The 16,306-nt window shown below is 47.4% G+C and overlaps 3 non-coding genes across 3 annotated transcripts; 1 reads left to right on the forward strand and 2 right to left on the reverse strand.

The window, feature by feature from the left end:
- Positions 1–462: 462 nt before the first annotated feature.
- On the forward strand, positions 463–534 carry TRNAQ-CUG. The gene has a single exon. It is a non-coding gene; the product is annotated as a tRNA-Gln (tRNA).
- Positions 535–2,460: 1,926 nt separating this feature from the next.
- On the reverse strand, positions 2,461–2,534 carry TRNAN-GUU. Its single transcript has one exon. It is a non-coding gene; the product is annotated as a tRNA-Asn (tRNA).
- A 2,554-nt stretch (positions 2,535–5,088) lies between these two features.
- On the reverse strand, positions 5,089–5,252 carry LOC122678638. Its single transcript, XR_006336285.1, has one exon. It is a non-coding gene; the product is annotated as a U1 spliceosomal RNA (small nuclear RNA).
- Between the last annotated feature and the right edge of the window lie 11,054 nt (positions 5,253–16,306).

Raw genomic sequence — 16,306 nt, forward strand, 5'->3', positions numbered from 1 at the left:
GGACGTTCTGTCCCCCAACGAAGCTGGCAGCGCCCCCGCGATTCTACTACGCTTAGACCTGGGGTCCCAGGAAGGGGACATCCCACGAAGTCCGAAGGGCTCTTCTGGGGACATTCAGCGCTCCCAGGGCAGCGGGAAGAGGACAACGGCAGAGAAAAGGAACTTTTTTTTCTGGCGAGAATTTTACTTCTGGGTAGAAAACTCTAGAAATGCCGGCAGAGCAGGTGCATTTGGAGGAGGCCCCAAAAGCCCTTCCCTGTTGTTCACCCCGAATGGGTTTCTTCTCATTGGACGAAGTCCAAACCTGAAGAGAAGGCTGCGGGCCGGCGAGTCAAGCGACCCCTGGCGTCGTGGAGGAAGCTGCTCCGGGCGGGGTGACGAGAGCGCCGGGCGGGAGGCGGGTCCTGGGCCGGCGCGGCTGCGCCAGGCCTGGTTCAGCGGCGGGAGTAACCGGCCGGTGGCGGTTCCATGGTGTAATGGTAAGCACTCTGGACTCTGAATCCAGCGATCCGAGTTCGAGTCTCGGTGGGACCTTTCTCTTTAGACTGAGTCAAGTGTCTTTTACGCGCTTAGCGGGAACTCAGTCTCCACCTGAAAGCGAACTCGCGCCTCAAATGCGCGCTGAGTGGACCTGCTTTCCCGCCCCAGTGTCCCCCTCCCTCCTGCTCTCGTGACCAGAACGTCTGGGTCCCGCGAAGGAGGCCACACGTCCCCGGTGCTTTGCCGCCTCCCCCTCAGCAGCCGAGGTCCCGGAAACCTATTATCCGAGCTGTGCAGGTCGGTGATCCACCGGGAGGTAGCGGGCAGGTGGGAGTCGAGCCCGGGGCGTCCCCGCTGGACCTAAAGGCTCTGCTCATCGCTGGCCATCGGAGGCCCGGCCCCGCCAAGGGGCGCAACGACCGAGCCACTGCCACCCCCACCCCATCGGGTCACCCTGGGTCTCCAGGGTGAAAGGCAGAAGCTGGCTCACTGAGGGCGCTTCTCACCGCAGTCTTGGCCCTGTGAATAAATGGTCGCGGGGGCTGTGATGTCATTGATCAGCCAGGTTGACAGCTTTCCGGTGAGAAGAACTGTATTTTAACTCACTTGCCCAATTCAATTTCGAGTTTTAATTGATCCTATTTCAATTTACTTTGATTTATTCGATGATTTTTTTTTTTTTTTTCCAGAATTTCTCGCCCCTACCTCTCCGCTGAACACGAAAAGCCGCTCGCTGCTAGGCTAAGATTTGAACCTTGACTCCAGGAAATCTAGTCCTTTCCTCCCAAGTTCGGACAGAAAGAGGAGCCAGGGCCACGGATCCAGCATCTTTGGAGACCGAGGGTCCTTTATCCACCTTCATCCTGGCCGTTGAGACACCTGCGGATTTATAGTCAAGGCTAGACTATAGTGAATATACCTTACTTAGTTAGATTTAAGTTGGAAGCTACATCCAATTTTATTGTTATAAAATTAAAATAAAGCAACAATTTATGTATACTCAGGACAACAAATCCCAAAATTGCTTTCCCCAATATCGTTGTTGAGGACGACAGAGGATGAGATGGTTGGATGGCATCACCGACTAGGTGGACATGAGTTTGAGCAAACTCCGGGAATTGGTGATGGACACAGGGAAGCCTGGCCTGCTGCAGTCCATGGGGTCGAAAAGAGTCAGACAGGACTGAGTGACCGACAGGACTGAGCGGTATTCAGCGACTGAATACTGTTGTTAGCGGTATTTTTGCTATTATGTATTGTTTTGTCTATGCAATGTGGGAAAAAGTGAAGGACTTTCTGGAATATCCTATTTCTATTACTCCCAGTAGTACCCTTGAAAACAAAAAATGCTTGGTGTTAGAGAAAGAGATTCACTTAAAAGATAGATATTCAATAAAAACCCTGTAGTTCCGAATTGGAATTGGGTGTGTGTGAATATTTGTGAATTCATAAATACATACAAATACATTCAATACATACAAATACATTCCTTGGGGCTAGAGTAAAGAGCGTGAATTGTCTGCAGCCGGGCTGGAGGGAATGGAAGATGAAAGTAGTGTTCTGAAACTGGATTATTGTACCTGTGATGGGGCAAGAAAAGAAAGAGAAGGAAGGAAGGAAGGAAGTGATAGCTCCGCAAGAAAGGGTGGAGGCATCGTGAGACCTGGCATTGCGGTGCCCCTGCAGGTGGTGACATAGCGCCTGATCTGCGACGTCATAGCTTGAGTAAGGTTCCCCCTCCCCACCCCCCAACCCCCGGTGCGTGTGTCTTCATCCACTGGGAACTGTCCTGGCAGGTTCAAGGCAGATGGATTAGTGAGGGCAGGCCTCAGGGTGGCGCAGAGAGATCAACGCCACCAGGTAAAAACCAAGAGGAAGAAGCATGCGGAAATCAACAGCCTGGGGATTGCGGGTGCTGGGGAGGAAGTGAAAGGTGCATAAAACTAACGGCTGAGACATCGCTAGATTCAAAGCCGAGTTCGTCCCTGGGTGGGCTCGAACCACCAACCTTTCGGTTAACAGCCGAACGCGCTAACCGATTGCGCCACAGAGACCAACTGTTACAAATGCCTCCTGTAATGTCCTGCAATCAGAATGGATTTCCCCCGTCCCTTCCAATTGCCTCGGAAAAAAGATTCAAATGTCTCTATTTTGGCCCAACCTCGTGGGCACCAGAGACGCTGAATCTGGGCGCCCAGCACGCCAGGCGGCGGACCCGGAACCGGAGTGAGCTGGGGCTCGGACGCAACAACGCGGAGCCCACAGCCATCCTCGCCTGCTCCTGGCCGCCTCCAAAGCTGCCCCTCTACCCGAGACAGTTGCAGCTTCTCTCGGGCTCAAGCCCTCACTTCCCACTCGTGATCGGCCTCACAGGTCGCGCTCACGGCACCTGCCCCGGGGCCCTGGGGGTCGCACGGGGGGCCAGGACAGCAACTGGCTGTGTCCCCACGGCACTGCCCCTTCTCGGCGCCTCCAGAGAATAAATAACTCCACGGGGCCCGACCTGGAGTTGGTTCACCATGCCAGGAACGGGGCCTGGCATCCAGCAGTCGCCCAAGAAATGCTGAGCGGTGGACGCATTCCGTCTCAGCTGCTGGGAGTGGTCGGTAGATCGAGAATTCTTATGACACCTGGAAGTTTTCAGTCCTAGAGAAACCTAGCTTTTTCAGGTCGGTCGTTCTTCAAAACCTTTTTTTCTAGCAGGTGATTTTAGGAACAGATAAAAGTTCTAGAAAGGCCAAGAGGGCACCACCTGGACCGGCTCGGAGCTCCCCACCCAAGAGGGTTCCGCGCCTTGTTGGCTTGGGTCTGAATTCGTACCCTAATAAGGAACGGGCTTCTCGTGGCTGATCACCGCCAGCAACACCGTGTGGTTTTACCTTTTGGACTTGGTGGCTTGTCCCCTACTGCCCACCGAGCAGGTGGGTGGGATAGCGAAGCTGACACCTCGCCAGAGAACTCAAGCTCTGAAGCAGCCCAGACCCCGCCCGAAGCCCCCAAGGCCTGGAGTCAGCTTCCCCTTCAGCTTCGGCCTAGCTGGGGCTCTAGGTGCCCCCCGGAGGAGAGTGCCTGCCGCACCGTAAATAACCTTCTCGGCTGTCTAATCCGGGGCATTTGGCTGAGCTAATAGGAATCCGCCCTTTTCTGGCCTCAGGGGTCCCCGAGGCATCGCCCTATCCCTGCTGATTGAATTTGCTTGCAAAGAGAGGCTCCCTGCCTATCTCCATTTCTCTGGCCTAGGCTGTGCATGCTGATCCAAGACTCAAGGGTTACTGGTGACCCAAAACAGGTAACCTCCTGTCTGTCTTTCTCTTTGCAGATGGGTGCTCCTGTACATAGAAAAATCCCCAAGGACACAAGGAAATTACCAGAGTCAACAACTGAATTCTGCATAATGGGTACACTACAGGCAAAAATCAGTTGTGTTTCTATGCAATAGGAGTGAAAAATCTGGAAAGGAAATTAAGAAAACAATTTCACTTGCAATATCACTTAATTAATTACTAAGGGAGATGAAAGACTTGAACACTGAAAACTGCGAAACATAGCTGCAAGAGATTAAAGAACCCCTAAGGAAATGGAAAGACAGCCTCCACGTATTGGAAGATTCAGTGTAGTTGAGATGCCAGTACTACTCGAAGTGATCTGCAGAGTCAGTGCAATTCCTATCAAAAATAATCCTCTGCATTTTCTAATTGGTCCTTGTTAATCCCGTGCAATACAGTTCATTTCAGAAATTGTCGATTTCATCACTTAGACTGGGTCTTTGTTTATGTTTGCGTGTGTCTACTTAACTGTTTGAACTTACAGAACGTTGTTGTTGTTCAGTCCCTCAGTCATGTCCGACTCTTGGCGACCCCATTGACTGCAGCTCATCAGGCTTCCCTGCCCTTCATTACCTCCTGGAATTTGCTCAAACTCATGTCCGTTGAGTCAGTGATACCATCTCATCTTCTGTCGCACCCTTCTCCTCCTGCCCTCAATCCTTCCCAGCATCAGACAGTGGAAACAATAGCTGACTTTATTTCTCTGGACTCCAAAATCAATGCAGATGGTAATTGCAGCCGTGAAATAAAAAGACACTTATTCCTTGGAAGGAAAGTTATGACAAACCTAGATAGCATATTAAACAGCAGAGACATTACTTTGCCAACAAAGGTCTGTCTAATCAAGGCTATGGTTTTTCCAGTGGTCATGTATGGATGTGAGAGTTGGACTATAAAGAAAGGTGAGCGTTGCAGAATTGATGCTTTTGAACTGTGGGGTGGTGTTTGAGAAGACTCAACTTGAGAGTCCCTTGGACTGCAAGTAGATCCAACCTGTCCATGCTAAAGATCAGTTCTGGGTGTTCATTGGAAAAACCGGTATTGAAGCTGAAACTGCAGTACTTTCGGCCACCTGATGCGAGGAGACCCGAGTGTGATTTGCAAGTTAAGAAGATTCCCTGGGGAAAAAAATAGCGACTCACTCCAGTATTTTTGCCTTGAAAAATCTCACAGAGAACCCTGGCAAACATACACTCCAGGGGAACCATAAGAGTCAGATACAACTTAGTGACTAAATCACCGCCAAAGAAAAACAGATTGTTTGTAGTTATTACTTAGTTATCTGGGGAAAGCGCGCACGCAGTCCCCCACTACCATAAATTACACAGCCGAGTTTCCCTTATTTGAGGAAATCGCAGAGGTCAACACACCCGGAGTACAATGGGTGAGCCTCGCCCTGGGAGAACCACCTTCTTGATCATGGTATCTCCTCTGCCAGGTAAGTATGAGTTAACCTTCCCCCTGCCCCCGGCACAGCCTTAGACACGTTCACTGTACACAGACGCTGACTTTGCCCTTTCCCCGCAGTTCTTCCACTATCTCCGCACCCTCTCCTTTCCCACGCCTCTCAGTCCCTCCAAATAACTCTTCTAAAAAAAAAAATATCGAACAAAATCTCAGGAAAATTTCCGTAACCCGGGAAGTGGCTCGCCGGGAACAGGACCACTTCGCTGCAAGATTTACATAGACCAACCCCATTCGGGACCTCTAAGGCAGCTCCTCTTCTTCAACCCAAGCCCGGCCCCACCCCTGTCGAGATGACCAATGGCGAGTCCCCTGTGACGGGAAGTGACGTCATGATTTCATTAACCTTAGCAATCGACATACTTACAATGATAAAAGAGACCTAGGGCGTCCTTGGTGGCTCAGACTGTAAAACGTCAGTCTAAAATCACGGGTAAACCCGGGTTCGATTCCTGTGGTCGCGAGGATCCCCTGAAGAAGAAAATGGCTAACCCAATCCAGTACTCTTGTCTGGAAAAATCCATAGACGGCGGATCTATGGGGTCGAACACGACTGAGCAATATAACAGTTCACCGTTTAAATGAGACATAGACGAGTTTTCATTTCTTTTCACTTTAAAATTTTTATTTTTTATTTGGGTATAGCCAGTTAACAATGTTGTGGTAGTTTCAGATGAATAGCGAAGGACTCAGCCATACATATACATGGAGATACGGACGGATTTTGCCAGCCTCCTAGGAGTCTGACCCTTCGGCTGGATTGCACGCTGAGGAGAGAAATTTAGGGATCGTGTGTTACGCTGATGCAGAAGTTTTTAAGTAATAAATAAGTTCTAAAAACATGTCAGGAAGCAACAGTTAGAACTGGACATGGAACAACAGACTGGTTCAAAATAGGAAAAGGAGTACGTCAATGCTGTATATTGTCACCCTGCTTATTAAACTTGTATGCAGAGTACTTCATGAGAAACGCTGGGCTGGAAGAAGCACAAGCTGGAATCAAGATTGCTGGGAGAAATATCAATAACCTCGGATATGCAGATGACACCACCCTTATGGCAGAAAGTGAAGAGGAACTAAAAAGCCTCTTGATGAAAGTGAAAGAGGAGAGTGAAAAAGTTGGCTTAAAGCTTAACATTCAGAAAACTAAGATCATGGCATCTGGTCCCATCACTTCATGGGAAATAGATGGGGAAACAGTGGCTGACTTTATTTTTGGGGGCTGCAAAATCACTGCAGATGGTTACTGCAGCCATGAAATTAAAAGACGCTTACTCCTTGGAAAGAAAGTTATGACCAACCTAGATAGCATATTAAAAAGCAGAGACATTACTTTGCCAACAAAGGTCCGTCTAGTCAAGGTTATGGTTTTTCCAGTGGTCATGTATGGGGGTCACAGTTGGACTGTGAAAAAGCTGAGCACCGAAGAATTGATGCTTTTGAGCTATGGTGCTCGAGAAGACTCTTGAGAGTCCCATGAACTGCAAGGAGATCAAACCAGTCCATCCTAAGGGAGACCAGTCCTGGGTGTTCATTGGAAGGACTGATGTTGAAGCTGACACTCCAGTACTTTAGCCACCTCATGTGAAGAGTTGACTCATTGGAAAAGACTCTGATGCTGGGAGGGATTGGGGGCAGGAGGAGAAGGGGACAACAGAGGATGAGATGGCTAGATGGCATCACCAACTCGATGGACATGAGTTTGAGTAAATTCCGGGAGTTGGTAATGGACAGGGCAGCCTGGTGTGCTGTGATTCATGGGGTCGCAAAGAGTCGACACGACTGAGAGACTGAACTGAACTGAACTGAAAACAGTGAATAGAAATATAGAGACAAAATAAAAGCATATGTATATTTCATGCATGTAAACATACGGATTTAGGGTTACATCTCAAAGTACTACTCGGTGGACTTGTTTTCTGTGCAGATTCTTCCTGTTTCATCCTCAAGACATCCCAAGGACCATGCTTTTCCTTTGCCTACCGTACAGAATACAAGAAATGAGGACTCTGAAATAGAAACTGATGACTAAAATAAGGGCAAGAAAGATGACGTGTTTGCTTGGAGAGTGAGGTTTGTTGATTTGTTTTCTCTTACTGCAGAAGACTGGGTTAGACCTGAGGGCGGAGAAGTGGGAGGCTGGAGAAGACAGCCAACTTGTGTTTCCTGACCAGAGAGCAAGGGGAAATGGAGTAACTTGATCCTTGAGATGCCTTTGGCTTAAGGGAGAAGGTGACTTCTGGAAAATCTTGGGGCGAACAGCAAAGGAACTCAGCACGCAGTTAACTTCCACGAAGAATCTTGCTTTCTGCCTCCCTCCCCCCCCCCCCCATTTCTCTCTCTGCAACCATCAGAAATAGATTCTGGCTCTTTTCATATGACATAAACTTCAATCCAGGGCTAGTAATACCTTAGAGAATCTCCAGAAAACTGGAGAATGAATTTATACAAACTGGGAGGAATAAAAAAGACTGATGAAAGCGAGCACACAAACCAAATGGAAAGGACACTGGTGCCTTCTGCTCAGTGGCAAACCCTCTAACTGCACAGCTGACCCTATTGGGCCTGGGCACCAGACACCACCCGTGGTTCCATGACTTCTGCGGCACCTGGTTGGTGTTCAACTAAAGATCTTGTGGTGGGGGGATTCTTCTGTTGTAGTGGCCAGAAAGAATTTTCCCAGGGCCTACTCCTGTGTCTCTCACCTCCTATTAAATGCTGGAGTATTTGTTACTTGTAGGGAGTGGCCAGTTCCTGGTAATAGATCCACATCTTAGCCCTTCAGAAAACTAAGTGTGTGATCCTCAGAAGTTGCAGAATATGGAAAATTCCTCATCAAGGGAAAGGGGGGTTCAGATAGTAGTTGATCAAGATATAACAAAGGACAGCCCTGCAGCTAGCCCAGTGAAGAACATTATAAATTCAGTGCCCCATTTGACACAGTGCAACCCTGTGTCAAATAGACCAGGCATGCACAACCCTGTCTTGGAGCATACTAGACGTTTATCCCTGAGTGCAAGCGAGGTTTCAGCCTCTTATATGGGGATGGTTGGTACCTCATCCTGTATTGTTTACATTTTCTACACTGAGAATTAAGCAGTTTGAAAGTTCGCATTTCTGGGGATAGAGTAATTGGTCTAAAGCTATGGTAACAAATTCCCACCATAACTGGTTTTAAATATTTTGTATTCACCGAGGTCCACTGTAGGAGTTTCCCATTGCTACTGTTACATGTCACTACATATTTAGTTCCTTAAAACAACACACATTTATTATCTTAGGATTCTGGAGATCAGAAGTTCAAGATGCATCTCCCTGGGCTAAAATCATTGTGACAGCTGAGTTGTGGTGGTTCTTGGAGATGCTAGGGGAGAATCCGTTTGCCTTGTCCAGCCTCTATAAGATGCCCCCATTCTACTCTCATAGGCCACTTTCAACTTCAAAGCTAGTTACAACTGATCAAGTTATTCTCACAACACATTATTCTGACACCAACTCTCTTTCCTCCCTCTATATGGACCTTTGTGATTCCATGGGGTGCCCATCTCAAGATCTTGAATTTAATCACACCGCAAAGTCTCTTTTGCCATGTCAAGTAACATAATCATGGATTCCAGGGACCCAGGTGTGGACATCTTTGGGGAAGCATTAGCCTGCCACCACAGCCAGTCTCCTCAGTGACCACATTTCTGCTCCCTTCTGAAAGTCATCCAGGTGAAAGCAAGTCAGTCCATGGCTTCTTAGCATCAGCCAGTCAACAGCTGTGCCCTGAGCTCAGGCACTAGAGTCAGAGAGAGAGAGAAGGAGAAAGTCTATGGGGAGATGAATCTGAGTAGCCAGTGCCTGGGAAGTTCCAAGGGACTAGAGCTGAGAGCTGCAAATGCCTTCATGAGAGGAGAAGGCTGGGGAGGGTGTTAGGAACTGAATGTATATGACCACCCCCCCCAACACCACCACCTAATTCATATGTTGATACCTAATCCCTGTGGGGCTGTATTTGGAGAAAGCATTTTGAGGAAGATGTTGTTCAGTCATGTCCACCTCTTTGCAACCCCTGTGGCCTTCAGCATGCCAGGCTTCCCTGTCCTTCACATCTGGAGACTGCTCAAACTCATGTCCGTTGAGTCGGTGATGCCATCCAACCATCTTGTCTTCTGTTGTCCCCTTCTCCTCCTGCCTTCTATCTTTAAGGAAGTAATTAAGGTGGCTCAGACTGTAAAGCGTCTGCCTACAATGGGGTTGGATTCCTGGGTCGGGAGGATCCCTTGGAGAAGGAAATGGCAACCCACTCCAGTACTCTTGCCTGGAAAATCCCATAGCCGGAGGATCCTGGTAGGCTACAGTCCATGGGCTTGCAAAGAGTCGGACACGACTCAAAGATATAACTTTCACTTGCATAAGATTAAATGAGGCCATAGCCTTGGGGTCCTGATCTGATAGGATTAGTGTCCTTGTGAGAAAAGAAACCAGAGAGCTTGGGCTCCTGCCCTACCCCAGCTCAACCACACAGAAGAAGCCCGGAGAGGACCCAGTGAGAAATCTGCTCTAACATTTGCAAGCCAGGAAGAGTGTTTGCATCATAAATTGAATTGACATGACATGACAGGAACGTGACATGAGTCTTTATCTTGGACAACCATCCTCCAGAATGTGTGAAAACACACTGATAGTTAAGCCACCCAATCTATGGTAATTTTGTATGGCTTGCCTGAGCTGACTAATACAGGAGGTTGCCTAGCCATTGGCCTAAGAATCTTCTCCTACCTGGGCCTTTGTGGGATCTGCCCCAATTTTGTTCATTTCCTGTAATTAGTACTCACAGCCTGCTTTCCCTTGTTGAGGCTTATCTGTGACTTTAGAATGAGAACTGATCACCTGGTTTAGGGTTTTATAGTATAAGTTATTCCATGTAACAATAACTTGCACAAAGGAGTTGGTTTTTTGGGTTTGTTTTTTTTTTTTTTTTTTGTAAACAGTTTTTACATCTTCAAATATCAACCTGGCATGTTTTGAACAGCCATATTGAGATTTTTGCAGAATGACCCCATGAGAACATGTGGCCTGCATTCCCTCTTCTCCTGGGAGATTTCTGTGGTTTGGACTCTCCAGAGCCACAGACTTAGGGTTTGGGTGCTGGTGAGGAATCTGTGGCTAGCTCTAAGTAGACCTAGGCAAAAAAAAAAAAAAAAAAAATCCCTAGAATCAGAGCATGGAAGGGGGCTGGAGGGGGATGTGATAAGAGGCTGCTCTTATGGGAATCAAGGGGATTGGAGGATGAAAGAGGTGGTTGGGAATGTGTAACTGTCCACCATGAGGTCAGGAGAAGTTCAAGAGAGAGCAGCTGCTATTCTGGGACCAGGGACTAGAACTTTCTTTGCCCTTCAGGCTCTGGTCATCTTCCTCCTTACTCTGCCTCTGTTTTCCCCTCCTCCTCCTTTAGAATTGACAAAGAAACATATTATCCCTTAGAGCCTTCAGAAGGTAAGACAGTCCTATTGACATTTTGATTTTTGTCTAATGAGAACTTTGTTGGCCTCCAACAAAATTGAAGATAATAAAAGTGTGTTCTTTTAAGGTAATAAAAGTGTGTTCTTTTCAGAGGCTAAACTCATGGTCACTTATTACAGCAGACATAGAACATCAGTTCAATGTGTCTATTACATTCACTTTAGAAGTTATAAGATGGGAGACATAATGAACCCTGTATGGACCTGCAGGTTGTCTGCTGACAGGTCAAGCAATATTGGTACTTCTTTGAAGCATTTCATTAAGTGTCTTTTTTCCTTTCTGTTTTTTTCCCCTCAGGGACTCTCACCCTATTTCCTGCACAGTTGTACCCAACGTGGTTCTCATTTACAGCAAATTGGAAGACATTGGTGATGACACAGGTTGATTTCATTTGTTTTAGAATGGATTCTAACCTGTAGAGGGAAATAATATAATTTATGAGAAGTTAAATATTGTAGAATACTCCATCTTAAAGATACACTTTTTTGCAACTTTTTTTTTAAAATTAGGGTGAGACGCAAAATAGCTTTTAAGAATTTTCCCCAAAAGTAATTTGTGATTTGATCCTGACCAGGTCTGAAATTTACATGATTCATATGCTGTTGTTTTTGTAAAATCTTTGTCCACAAAATGAAGTTTTTTAAAAGCATTACTTGAGTCCTCCATTAATTACTGATTATATTATCAATTCCTAGAGTCCCCAGCAACACTGGGATGAAGGAAAAATTTCTGGGATGCTTGAATAACCACACAGCAAAAGATACTCAAATTTTACTACTGTATCTTAAAATAATAGTTCATATCTTGGCTGACTTTTCACCCATTCTGCTGATTCTGCCAGTGAGTTCCTCTATAGTGACAGCCAGAGGTGCTGATGGAAAATATGTAATTAGCTAAGTGTAAAAAGCAGAAGTTGAGGTCTTTCCATCTACTTCAAAAAGGGGGCATGTCGCTCTACCTCAGGGCTGAGCCTCTTGAAGGATCGTTTTGTAATTGGTGGTAGGGGTGGTGAGTTTTTTTGTTCATGTTGTTGCTTATTTTATTTTTCAACTGTTACTAGGAATTAACTGTGGAATGAGTGCTTGATTTTAATTCTGGAAGGCAAAAGAATGTAATGAAGGACATTTTCCAAGGAATGTTTGAAGATCTTCATGTTAATTTGTGGTTCAACGAATCTACTTTTTAATTAAAGATATTTAATTAAAAGAGCACAAACTTATATATGGGTTTGAATCAGTGTTATAGAACAATAGGTCTTAAACTGTGATCTACAGCTTACCCACATCAGAAACATATGGTCACGCTTATGTGAAAAATTCAGACTCTAGGACTCCACACCAACTAAATCTCTGGGAAATGGAAGCCAGGAAATAGCTTCTTTAATCACAACAGCTCATTCTAAGATTCTCTAAATTTAAGAACCACTTTTTAATATTTTTAAATAGGAGATTCTTATAAAAAGGCAAGACAGTAAATCATTCTTTTAAACATAGACTTTAAGTGTTAGTGAGGTGAGCTCTTGGTGACAGTTTGTCTTCCCTATTCTTCCCCACTCAGCCCTGGAACTGGTGCTGAAATTAGAAATGAAGTAGGGGAAGAACAACTTATTTCTTTATATATATATATTGCTTTAATGGCCATCAAAAAGGCTATTTCATTTCCTCTCACCAACCCTGTCCACCAGTTATGTCAGTCTTAAACATACCCTTAGAGCAAAGTATATGAGTAACTCTCCTACATTTGTTCATATATACACACTTTCTAAAGCACTATGAAGACACAGACAAGGCTTTAACACAGCTGGGGGCTGCTTATGTATCAGTTTAAAATGATCACTGGTTTGCTTTACACAAGACTTTCATTAGGCTTGCTGTGGCCTTTAGTTCCCAAATCTCAAAGTGAAGTTAGGATGACCAAATAGGAAACCATATTTAAGAGTGAGGTCAGTACACTTTTTGGAGACCTTAATAGATATAGGAGGAGAAGGGGATGACAGAGGATGAAATGGTTGGATAGCATCACTGACTCAATGGACATGAGTTTGAGAAAGCTCCAGGAGATGGTGAAGGACAGGGAAGCCTGGCGTGCTGCAGTCCATGGGGTCACAAAGAGTCGGACACGACTGAGCGACTGAACAACAATACAAACAGGAGGTCCAGGCTGAGCATGAGATGGCATGGGATGGCATATGGGAGTCACCACTCCCACCCCATGGATTCAAAGTACTCAGGTGCTGCAGGTTAGACGGACACCCAGCCTGACGGTGACCCAGCTGTGCTGACCCCAAGTCAGGCAGTCAGGCCCCCCTGCCCACACTGTCCTGCAGGGCACCGCTGCTCAGGCCTGTGCTTTCAGATCTGCCCAGGAGCTCCAATGTGGGGACCACACGCTCCAGTGTGGGGAAGCAGGTCCTGTTTCCCCTGAGCTGACCCTCTGAGGACAGGTGATGAGGCAACAGATGTCTGTCGCTGGCTCCCACGCCCCAGGGTGTTCAGAAGCAGCGTCACAAGGTCCTCGGCTCACTAGGCATGTTTTCCTTAGTGCTAAGCCACGGGGACCCTGGCTGGTTATTCCTCAACTGCAGGAAAGGCCCTCTGCCTTTCGCCCTGCTCATGAGACCATATCTCTGACTCCTTCCAGACCCTCCAGTAGGTGTGGAGGAGGGCCCAGATCCTCCTCAGCAGACAGGGAGCTGGGAAGAAGGGGCGCAGGCCCATCCTTCCTGCTGTTTTAAGGACCTCTGGTGGCTTCACTGCTTGCATGTCTCCTGGAAGGGTCACAGGCCTGGAGTGCATGGCAGGGCCCTTAGGGGTTTCCCCTGGAGACCAAAGTAACACAGTGGAAGTCAGAGTCCTTCATCAGGTCCTGCTGCTGGCTCACTGAGGCTGAGAGGCCTGAGTGTGACAGAAGCCAGGATCGTGGTGGGAGCCTGTCAGGAGGATGAGCTGAAGGGAGGCCCTGAGGTCTGCAGGAGCAACTCATGCCCCCGGGTTAGAGTGAAAGCTTCCCACACCACCTGTGGTCAGGTCTCTGCTCAAAGCCACTGAACCCCAGGTGGCCAGACCCTACGGCTCCCTCTTCAGGGGCCAGCTCACTCTCCAGTTCACTTGGGAGCAAGAGGATGGCTTCTGTCATTCCCAAGGGGGACGAGTGCTTAGTATGAAACATGCGCATAGAGACATGATCTCCTGCAGGAAGTAGAGGATGTTCTCTAGACTGAGAATAGTGTAGAAGTTTGAGTTGGTGGGTCTGGTCAGCTCTGTTCTCTCCACCTTCTCTCTTTGCTTCTCTAATTGGTGAATGGTGTGGTCAGGGAGGAAAGGGGCTTGGGAGTTCCCTCCCACCCCTGGAAATGTGACTGAACTGAGCCTGAAGCCTCTGGTTTTCTTCTCTGAGAACTCTGTTCTCATTGCAGAGCTGAGGTGTGGACTCCAGGCCCGGACTGTAGAAGAAAAAAGTGGAGCCTGTCCTGGGAAATGCAGGCAGGCAAGTCACACATTTGGGTAGCAGAGGCTCTCTGCTCATTCTGTATCTCCAAACATCTTGCCCACCCAGCAGAGGACCATGAGGACCTCAACTCCTGAACATAAAGCCTTGTGGGCCCTGTCTCTCCTCCGTGTGGGTTCTTTGTGTGCATTTCGCATGCCACGGGTGAGTTGTTCAGGAGGCTTTATTCCCTAAATAGCTGTTGCTGCTGTGGTGTGGACAGGACGAGGGCGTGGGGAAGGCCGACCCCCCAGTGTCAGCAGCCTGGGGGAGAGTGTGGGCAGCGAGGCCACCTCGGTCAGTGGCTGGGGGAGGCCCTACAGACCTGGTCCCACCACTTGCCAATCACAGGACCAGGGCACAGAAGTCAGCAGGCAGTACATGAGTAGATTTAGGATGGATGAGAAGTCAGGATTCTGGGGACCAGACCTGGTTAGATCTGCAGTGAGGAGAGTTATTCTCTGAGCTCAGATACAGCAACAAAGGGAGGGGAATGGTCCCTGACCCTGCCTTGCTGACTGTAAAAAGCCAGTAGAGGAAAGCCTCCCACAGTGTTTTGAAATCTGCGAAGTTCTTCCCAAGGGCAACCTTCAGATTCTCCTTAAATAGACCAGAAATAGGAAGCCCTGGGCCTCTCCTACTGCTTCCGTGGGCCCATGAAGCTGAGCCTGTGTTCAAGTTGCTCCTGCAGGTGGTTGTTAATGCAGATGGACTCCTCTAGGCGCTGGTGCAGATTCCAGATTTCACCAAGATGTTCCTCTAGCAGGTCAGCCCCTGCAGCCACCCAGCAGGACAGGAGGAGGTGGGGATCGAGCACCATGGTCACTCGTGTGGCCCACATTGGGGGTGGAGCTCGGCCAGCAAAATCCCTAAAGATCACCATCCTCTCTCACACAGACATCCAGAAGTTTAGGTGAGCTTGCTTGAAGAGTAAACTGGCTTCAAACACAGGACAGGTGATGCTAAGCAAGCCCCACTGGCCTCCTCCCATACAGGGGTATGTGTAAGGGAGTTGTAATACATGGCCAGTTACCTGGGCAACTGGTAGGTGTAAGGGGTTTCCCATTGTCTAGAAAAATAACTGAAGGCTGTGGATCTCGGTCTAGACCCTAGACAGGTGTTACCTTTGCCTGAGTTGACTTGAGGGTACTAGGGAGGAGCTCAATTAACCTTAATTCCTCTCCTTGCACTGACCCTTGACTGAACATTCCTTCACAAGGAACAATGCTCTTCCTCCACCCTTAGAGAGAAGGCCTAAAGTAAAAGTGGGTATCTCATGGACTTCCCTGGTGGCCCAGCGATTAAGAATATGCCTGCCAATGGAGGGGACATGAGTTTGATACCTGGACCAGGAAGATTCCACATGCTGCAGGGCAACAAAGCCCATGAGTTCACCACAGCTAGTGAAGCTCATATGCTCTAGAGTCCTGGCTCCATAACAAAAGAAGGGACCACAATGAGAAGCCTGTGCACCATAACTAGAGAGTAACCTCCACTTGCTGCAACTAGAGCAAGGTCCTGCATAGCAATGAAGACCCAGCACAGCCTAAAACAATAAATAAATAAATTTTAAAATGTTAGTACCTCATGTCAACTCATCCTGTGTGGTTAATGACTGGTACTCAACAATTCCTTCAAATCACTTTTATTATGGAAGGAAGAAAGCTCACTCAACTTTTCCAAAGAGATCTGTGAAGTGGTCTTTGGGAGCAAAAATGATTGTACTGATGTCTGCTGTTTAATGTTTCAACTAACCATCCCTTGTCTCATCAAGGCCATTGCCTTTGGTTGCTAAAGTTTTGAATATTTGCCATCTCCAGTCCTTCCAGCAGGTAATCCAGGTGAATTTGCTTTTCCAAAGGAGATTGGCCAATTCTATGTCCTGTTATTTGCAAACAGAGCTTAAAATGCCTTTTCTTAGCTCTTCTTCCTCCAACCCTGATTTGGAACTGCCAGTTCAATCTCAGTCACAATTATCTACTCCTCCTTAAGTGGCTGCACCTGTGTTTGCATAAAAACATCTCTAGTATGACATTATCTTT

This window comes from Cervus elaphus, chromosome 20 (genome assembly GCF_910594005.1).
Source record: "Cervus elaphus chromosome 20, mCerEla1.1, whole genome shotgun sequence".
NCBI classification, from domain to species: domain Eukaryota; kingdom Metazoa; phylum Chordata; class Mammalia; order Artiodactyla; family Cervidae; genus Cervus; species Cervus elaphus.